Source organism: Rhinopithecus roxellana, chromosome 7, assembly GCF_007565055.1.
Source record: "Rhinopithecus roxellana isolate Shanxi Qingling chromosome 7, ASM756505v1, whole genome shotgun sequence".
Taxonomy (NCBI): Eukaryota; Metazoa; Chordata; class Mammalia; order Primates; family Cercopithecidae; genus Rhinopithecus; species Rhinopithecus roxellana.
This window is the reverse complement of record NC_044555.1, coordinates 18,182,775-18,191,962: the sequence shown is the minus strand read 5'-3', so window position 1 is coordinate 18,191,962 and position 9,188 is coordinate 18,182,775. Positions and strand designations below refer to the sequence as shown.

At 37.0% G+C, this 9,188-nt stretch overlaps 1 pseudogene; it reads right to left on the bottom strand.

Moving 5' to 3' along the window:
• Positions 1-1,096: 1,096 nt before the first annotated feature.
• LOC104660729 lies at positions 1,097-1,800 on the bottom strand (annotated as a pseudogene).
• Positions 1,801-9,188: the final 7,388 nt, after the last annotated feature.

Genomic DNA, 9,188 nt, shown 5'->3' with positions numbered 1-9,188 from the left:
TTCTTGTATTACCCTCTACAATATACTTTTTATTGAGCACTTTGCTGCTGAAACGCTGCCTCTTGCCTTTTTTATATTTTAAATTATCTAAATTTATTGTTTGTTGTAGTGTCTATAGCAAAGTTTTTCTATCAATTTTCCCCCCATCCCATCCCCACCCTGGACTCATTTGAGAAGACTTGAGACATGTTAATACACTGCTGCATGTAGCTCTTGCTTATTTACTGGTCTGGGAAACAGGATGTGTTACTTTTTTCTATGCCATCCCACTACTGGGTATATACCCAAAGGATTATAAATTATTCTACTACAAAGACACATGTACACGTATGTTTATTGCGGCACTATTCACAATAGCAAAGAGTTGGAATCAACCCAAATGTCCATCTGTGACAGACTGGATTAAGAAAATGTGGCACATATACACCATGGAATACTATGCAGCCATAAAAAAGGATGAGTTTGCATCCTTTGTAGGGACATGGATGCAGCTGGAAACCATCATTCTTAGCAAACTATCACAAGAACAGAAAACCAAACACCGCATGTTCTCACTCATAGGTGGGAACTGAACAATGAGATCACTTGGACTCAGGAAGGGGAACATCACGCACTGGGGCCTATCATGGGGAGGGGGGAGGGGGGAGGAGGGAGGGATTGCATTGGGGAGTTATACATGATATAAATGATGAATTGATGGGTGCTGACGAGTTGATGGGTGTAGCACACCAACATGGCATAAGTATACATATGTAACAAACCTGCACGTTATGCACATGTACCCTAGAACTTAAAGTATAAAAAAAAAAAAAAGCCAATTGACAGATTACACCTAAATACTCCTCCTTTTGTATCATTCAGCCTTTTGTTTTAGTTTGGTAAGTTTTAAGAAATTTCAGCAGCCAAGTTGTTATTTGGTGGGGACGATGGACTCCAGATGCCTCAAGTTATGTATACCTGTCCCAGATGTAAACTTCATTGTCCTTTGTTGGATGATATTTTAAATGGATATAAAATAAATTAATCTAAATGGCTGCCCTCCTTTTTGTGTTTTGAAATTTTAGTTAAAACCTGCTACAGCTTATGACTTTGTACATTAAGATAATTGTATTGATCTTTTCTCAAGTCTTCTCAAATGAGTCCAGGGTGGGGATGGGATGGGGGAAAATTGATAGAAAAACATCGCTCTTCGGGGACTGATAGCCCAAGTATCCGTATCTTCAGTATCTGACCAAACCAGATCACAAAATGCTCCTTTATGAAGAATTTCCTGATTCCGTGCCATGGTTCGAATTTGATCCAGTGTTTTGAAATCAGGAGATAAACCACCATGAACACAAAAAATCTGCTCATCTATTAAAGTTGCTACTGTGAGCATGTCAAAAACTTTGGTACAGTATCTCTAGGCATTTCCATATTTGGCTTGGCACTCATCATAAAATCCATAAACCTGTGTTATCTGTCTACTTTCATGATTTCATCGCAAAAGTGTAATACGATCAGGCCGTTTAACCTTTAATGCAAGAAGGTAAGACTGCAGGAACCTCTGTCTACAAAATCACTCATAAATATGTAGTTTGTGTCAGGAACCTGACCTTCAGTTCTGAATAGTTCACAAAGGTCATAAAACTATCCATGTATAGCTCCACACACTGTTAGTTGTGCTGATACTGGCTGAACATTTGACTCGTCTAAAAGGAGTTCACAAACATAGTCACATAGCCACTTCATGTCATTCTCTGGCAGGTACTTGTACAGCCGCGCTATCTCCACACACTTATCCAGGTCTAGTGGCGCCATTTTAGGAATAACAAGCCACGGTGACAGTGGTGGTGGCAGTGGCTGTAGTAGTGGTGGCCGCAGCGGAGGAGGCCAAAGCCAGAACTCTCTGCCTGCTTTTTAATGGTGGTGTTTTTTTCTTGTAAATTTGTTTGAGTTTCTTATAGATGCTGGATATTAGACCTTCGTCAGATGCATAGTTCGCAAATATCTTTTCCCATTCTGTAGGTTGTCTGTTTACTCTTTTGGGAGTTTCTTTTGTAGCAGCTTTTTAGTTTAACTAGATCCCATTTGTTAATCTTTGCTTTTGTTGCAATTGCTTTTGTCATCTTCATCATGAAATACGTGGCTGTGCCTATGTCCTGAATGGGTATCACCTAGGTTGTTTTCCGGAGTTTTTATACTTTAGGGTTTTATATTTAAGCCTTTAATCCATCTTGAGTTAATTTTTGTATATGGTGTAAGGAAAGAGTCTAGTTTCAATTTTCTGAATATGGCTAGCCAATTATCTCTGTGCTATTTATTGAATAGTAAATGCTTTCCCCATTGCTTGTTTTTGTCAGCTTTGTCAAAGATCAGATAGCTGTAAGTGTGCAGTGTTATTTCTGGATTCTCTTTTCTGTTCTGTTGGCTTATGTGTCTATTTTTGTACCAGTACCATGCTGTTTTAGTTATTGTAGTCCTGAAATACAGTTTGCAGTTGGGTAGTGTGATGCCTCCAGCTTTGTTATTTTTGCTTAGTATTGTATTGGCTATTCAGTCACTTTTTTGGTTCCATATTAATTTAAAAATAGTGCTTTTATACTTCTGTGAAGTATCTCAATATTTAATAGAAATACTGTTGAATCTATAAATTGCTTTGGACACTATGGCCATTGTAACAATATTGTTTCTTCCTATCCATGAGCATGGAATATTTTTCCATTTGTTTGTGTCATCTCTGATTCATTTGAGCAGTGTTTTGTAGTTCTCCTGGTAGAGATCTTTCACCTCTACAGTTAGATTTATTCCTAGGTATTTTATTCATTTTGTGGAAATTTTGAATGGGAGTAATTTCCTGATTTGGCTCTTGGCTTGTGTGTTTTTGGTGTATAGAAATGTTATTGATTTTGGCACATTGATTTTGTATCCTGAGAATTTCTTGAAGTTGTTTATCAGCTTAAGAAGCTTTTGGGCTGATACTATAGGGTTTTCTAAATATAGGATCATATTATCTGCTAGAGGAAGCAGGGGTGCATGTTTCCCTGCAGGCGTTCACCACAGTGGCAGAGGCAATGCAGCTAGGGGAGATGGGGGTCCCCTGCTGGAGACTGCACAGTTGCACTGAAGATGGTGCTGGCTTTGGGCAGAGTGCTGGCTTGTGCAGATCTGGGTGCCTTTTCTGTGCCCCGCAAACAGGGGTGATCACTCAGGGTGTGGGAGGATCCATTATTCTCTGTGTATTGTTAGCACAAGGGTGGAGGACTGGCGTGGGCAGGGCTTGCTGGCTCTGTGCTCACCAAGGCTCCATATGCAATATCTGTTCTTGCATGACAATGGGGGCTAACTGTTCTCCTGTGTGCTGGCAGAACAAGTAAAGGAAAACCTGCCCATGCAGACACGTGGTAGCAAAGTAATGTGGGAGTGTTGCCCTGGGCCCAGGGAAAGCTGCAGTATGAGGAGTGAGCCTGTGGGCTGGTGCATGGCTATAGGGGCTGCCTTGTTAGAGTTCTGCACCAATCAGACACAGTCTGCCAGTGCAGAAGCTATGGTGTGGGCCTCCACAGCACTGGAGACTGGCCTGTAAGCACACATTACCAGGCTGGGTCCCAGAAGGGGCCATCAGACCAAAGGGTACTCAGGTATGACTAGCTCTGTCGGAAGTGCAAGATCACCCTGCACAGATCAGGTCTAACAGGTCTAACCTTTACCTAGGGCTAAGGTATCTTATGGAAGTAAGTTGAGCCTAGGGGGATCACCATCCCACCATCCCTGGGCATGCTTCACTACAGATGCTCCTGCACCACACACCCTCTTAGCTCCAAGTAAGCTGGCTTGCTGCCTCACCACTTCTCTAATCAGCTCTCTCTGTCATCTCAAGTGTCCCTGGTAGTCGAGGGGTTGCCCCTTTTGGGGTTCCAGAGGCCTCTGGCAAGAGTGGGTTTCTCCTTCCCAGTTAAAATTGCCCATTTCCTCAGAGGTGTAGTTAAAAAAATAAGTCCTGGAGCCCAATGAAGGGTTCCCAACTTTCTTCTCCATCAGCCAAGCTTCTGTGACTTCCCTCCATTCACTTTCAGTGTCTTCCCTCTGAAGATCTGTTGCAAGCATACCAGTAGTCTCAGTTCCTCCATCAATAGGGAGAGACTCTCCACTCAAATCATAGAAAGATAATTCAGACAAAAAAAATCAGCAAAAAAAAAAAAAAAAAAAAAATGTGGAAGGTAAGCTACACTGTAAATGAAACAGATCTAACTGACATTTACGGAACATTTTATCCAACTGCTGCAGAAAACACTTTCTGTATTTTTTTTAATTTTGAGGAATACATAGGTGTATACATTTATGGGGTATATGAGATATATTGATACATGCATGCAATGTGAAATAAGCACAGGGGAATGGGGTATCTATCCCCTCAAGCATTTATCCTGTAAGATACCAACAAGCCAATTACATTATTTGAGTTATTTAAAAATATACAATTAAGTTATTATTGACTACAGTCACCCTATTGTGCTATTAAATAGTAGGTCTTATTTATTTATTTATTTATTTATTTATTTATTTATTTATACCCACTAACCACCTCCACCTCCCTTCCAGTCTCACACTACCATTCCCAGCCTCTGGTAACCATCCTTCTACTCACTGTCCCTAAGTCCAACTGTGTTGATTTTTAGATCCCACAAACAAGTGAGACAATGCAATGTTTGTCTTTCTGTGCCTGGCTTATTTCACTTAACATGATCTCCAGTTCCATCCATGTTGTTGCAAATAATTGGATCTCATTTTTTATGGCTAAATAATATTCCATTGTGTATGTGTACCACATTTTCTTTATCCATTCATCTGTTGATGGAAAGTTAGGTTGCTTCCAAATCTTAGGTATTGTAAACAGTGCTGCAACAAACATTGGAGTGCAAATGTCTCTTGACTATACGGGTTTTCTTTCTTTTGGGTATATACCCCACAGTGAGATTTCTGGACCATATGGCAGTTAAATTTTAAGTTCTTTGAGGAACCTCCAAACTGTTCTCCATACTGGTTGCACTACTTTACATTACCACCAACAGTGTACAAGAGTTCTTTTTACTCCACATCTTCAACAGCATTTGTTATTGCCTGTCTTTTAAATACATACCATTTTAACTGGGTTGAGATGATAATCTCATAGTTTTGATTTGCATTACTCTGATAATCAATGATGCTGAGCATCTTTTCAAATGCCTGCTGCGCCACTTGCATGTCTTCTTATGAGAAATGTCTATTAAAATCTTTTGCCCAGTTTTTGATTGGATTGTTATATTTATTTCCTATAGAGTTGTTTGAGCTCCTTATATACTCTGGTTAATCCCATGTCAGATTGGTAGTTTGCAAATATTTTCTCCCATTCTGTAGGTTGTCTCTTCACTTTGTTCATTGTATCTTTTGCTATGCAGAAGCTTTTAAACTTAATGTCATCCAATTTGTCCATTTTTGCTTTGGTTGCCTGTGCTTTTGGGATATTGCTCAAGAAATATTTGCCCAAAACCAATATCCTGGAGATTGTCACCAAGGCAGTAATAGATTCATTGTTTAAGATCTTAGATTTAAATATGTAATCCATTTTGATTTGATTTTTGTATATGACAAGAGGGGTCTACTTTCATTTCACATTTTTTCTTCTTTTTTTTTTGTTTTGCTTATGGATATTCAGTTTTCCCAGCACCATTTACTGAAGAGACTGTCTTTTCCCCAGTGTATGTTCTTGGTACCTTTGTCAAAAGTGAGTTCACTGTAGGTGTGTGAAATTTTTTCTGAGTTCTCTATTCCCTTCCATTGGTCTATATGTCTTTTTTACGTCACTATCATGCTGTTTTAGTTACTATAGCTCTGTAGTATAATTTGAAATCAGGTAATGTAATTCTTCCAGTTTTGTTCCTTTTGTTTAAAATAGCTTTGGCTATTCTGGTTTTTTTTCTGGTTCCATGCACATTTTAGTATACCTTCTCTATTTCTGTGAAGAATATCATTGGTATTTTGATAAAGATTGCATTCAATCTGTAGATTGCTTTGCGTAGTATAAATATTTTAACAATATTGATTCTTCCAATCCATGAACATGGAATATCTTTCCATATTTTGGTGTCCTCTTCCGTTTCCTTCATTAGTGTTTTATAATTTTGATTATAGAGATCTTTCAATTCTTTGGTTAATTCTTAGGTGTTTAGTTTTATGGGCAGATACTGTAAATGGGATTTTAAATTTCTTTTTCATATTGTTCACTGTTTTTACATAGAAATGCTACTGATTTTTGTACGTTGATTTGGTATCCTGAAACTTTACTGAATTTGGTTATCAGTTTTAATAGTTTTTCCTGAAGTCTTTAGGTTTTTCCAAATATAAGATAACATCATCTGCAAACAAATATAATTTGAACTTCTTCCTTTCCAATTTGGATGCCCTTTGTTCTCTTGTCTAATTGCTCTAGCTAAAACTTCCAGTTCAATATTAAAGAGGTAACAGGGCGCATCCTTCTTATATTCCAGATCTTAGAAAACAGGGTTTCTTTACCATTCAGTATAATACTAGCTGTGTGTCTGTCATATATGGCTTTTATTATGTTGAGGTATGTTCCTCCTATACACAGTTTTTTGAGGGTTTTTATCATGAAGGGATGTTGAATTTTATCAAACCTTTTAGCATCAATTGAAATAATTATATGTATTTTATTCTTCATTCTGTTGATATAATGTATCATGTTAATTGATTTGTGTATGGGTAACCACCCTTGCATCCCAGGAATAAATCCCACCTGGTCATGATGATTGATCATTTTAATGTATTATTTTTATTCAGTTTGCTAGTATTTCATTAAGGAGTTTTAAAAAATCAATATTGATCAGAAATATTGGCCTGCAGTTTTCTCTTTTTTAATATATATATATATATATATATATATATATATATATATATACGTCTTTGGTTTTTGCATCTGGGTAACACTGACCTTGTAGAAATAGCATGGAAATTTTCCATCTTTCTCTATTTTTCAGAATAGTTTGAATAGGATTGGTATTAGTTCTTTTTTAATGTTTGGTAGAATTAGCCATGAAGCCATCAGGTCTCGGGCTTTTCTTTACTGGAAGACTTTTGATAATGGCTTCGATCATATTATTTGTTATTGGTCTGTTTAGGTTTTAGATTTATTCCTGGTTCAAACTTAGTAGGTTGTATGTATCTAAAAATTTGTCCACGTGTCAAATAGCTTCTCTTAGTAGCTAATAATGATCCTTTGAATTTCTGTCATATCATTTGTAATGTTTCCTTTTTTATTTGAATCTTTTCTCTTTTGTTCTTAGTCTGGCTAAAAGTTTGTCAATTTTGTTTAACTTTTCAAAAAAATCTTTTAGTTTCATTGACTTTTTGTATTTTTAAATTACAATTTCATTTTTTCTCTGCTCTGATATTATTTGTCATATACTAGTTTTGGGTTTGATTGCTCTGTATTTTTTTAAATTTCAATTTCATTTTTCTCTGCTCTGCTCTTTATTATTTATTGTATACTAGTCTTGGGTTTGGTTGCTCTTGTTTTTCTAATTCTTTAAGATGCATTACTACATTGTTTATTTGAAGTTTTTCCTCCTTTTTGATGTAGGCACTTGTAGCCATAACTTCCATCTGGATATAGGTTTTTCTGTATTCCCTAGGTTTTGGTGTGTTGTACTTCCATTATCATTTGTTTCAAGGAATTTTAAAATTTCCTTCTTAATTTATTCATTGACCCACTGGTCATTCAGGAGCACATTGTTTAATATCCATGTATTTTTATAGTTTCCAAAATTCCTGTTATTTACTTTTAGTTTTATTCTATTACAGTCAGAGATGTTTTAAGACTTCTTTTGTGACATAACACATGGTCTATCCTTGAGAATAATCCATATGCCAAGAGAAAAAAATGTGCATTCTGCAGCTCTTGGATAAAATGTTCTGTAAATACATTTAACTCCAGTTGGTCTATACTGTAGATTATGTCTCATATTTCTTTGTTGATTTTCTATCTAGAAGATTTGTCCAGTGCTTATAATGGGGCATTGAAGTTTCCAGCTATTATTGTGTTGGGGCCTATCTCTCTTTTAGTGCTAATAATATTTCCTTTATACGTCTGGGTGCTCCAGTATTTGGTGCATACATATTTAAAATTGCTATATTATCTTGCTTAATTGACCCTTTTATCATTATATAGTGAACTTATTTGTCTGTTCTTGTATTTTTTGTCTTAAAACATGTTTTGTCCAATATAAGTATAGTGACTTCTGACCTTTTTTGGTTTCCATTGGCATGGAATATGATTTTCACCTCTTTATTTTCAGTCTATGTATGTCTTTATAGATAAAGTGTGTTTGGGTTAGGCAGCAGATCAATGGGTTTTTCTTTTACATCCATTCAGCCAGTCTATGTTTTTAAATTAAAGAGATTAGTCCATTTACATTCAACGTTATTATTGATAAGTTAAGACTTACTCCTGCCATTTTGTTGCTTCTTTTCTGGTTCTTTTGTGGCCTTCTCCTCCTTGTTTCTTTCCTTCCTGTCTTCCTCTAGTGAAGGTAATTTTCTCTAGTGATATGATTTAGTTTCTTGCTTTTCTTTTTTTTTTTTTTTTTTTTTTTTGAGGCGGAGTCTCGCTCTGTCGCCCGGACTGGAGTGCAGTGGCCAGATCTCAGCTCACTGCAAGCTCCGCCTCCCGGGTTTACGCCATTCTCCTGCCTCAGCCTCCCGAGTAGCTGGGACTACAGGCGCCCGCCACCTCGCCCGGCTAGTTTTTGTATTTTTAGTAGAGACGGGGTTTCACCGTGTTAGCCAGGATGGTCTCGATCTCCTGACCTCGTGATCCGCCCGTCTCGGCCTCCCAAAGTGCTGGGATTACAGGCTTGAGCCACCGCGCCCGGCCAGTTTCTTGCTTTTCATTTTTGTGTGCATGTGTATCAAAAAATACATTCTTCTCATCAGTACATGGGACATTCTCCAAGATAGGTCATATGTTAAGCCAAAGAACAAGTCTGAACAAATTCAAAACATTTAAAATTATATCAAGTGTCTTTTGTGAATACAACGGACAAATACAATAAAATAATAATATAAACTTTTGATTCACAACAAATACATGAAAATTGCATAACATGCTTGCAAATGATAAATGAATTAATGAATAAATTAAGAAGAAAACTTAA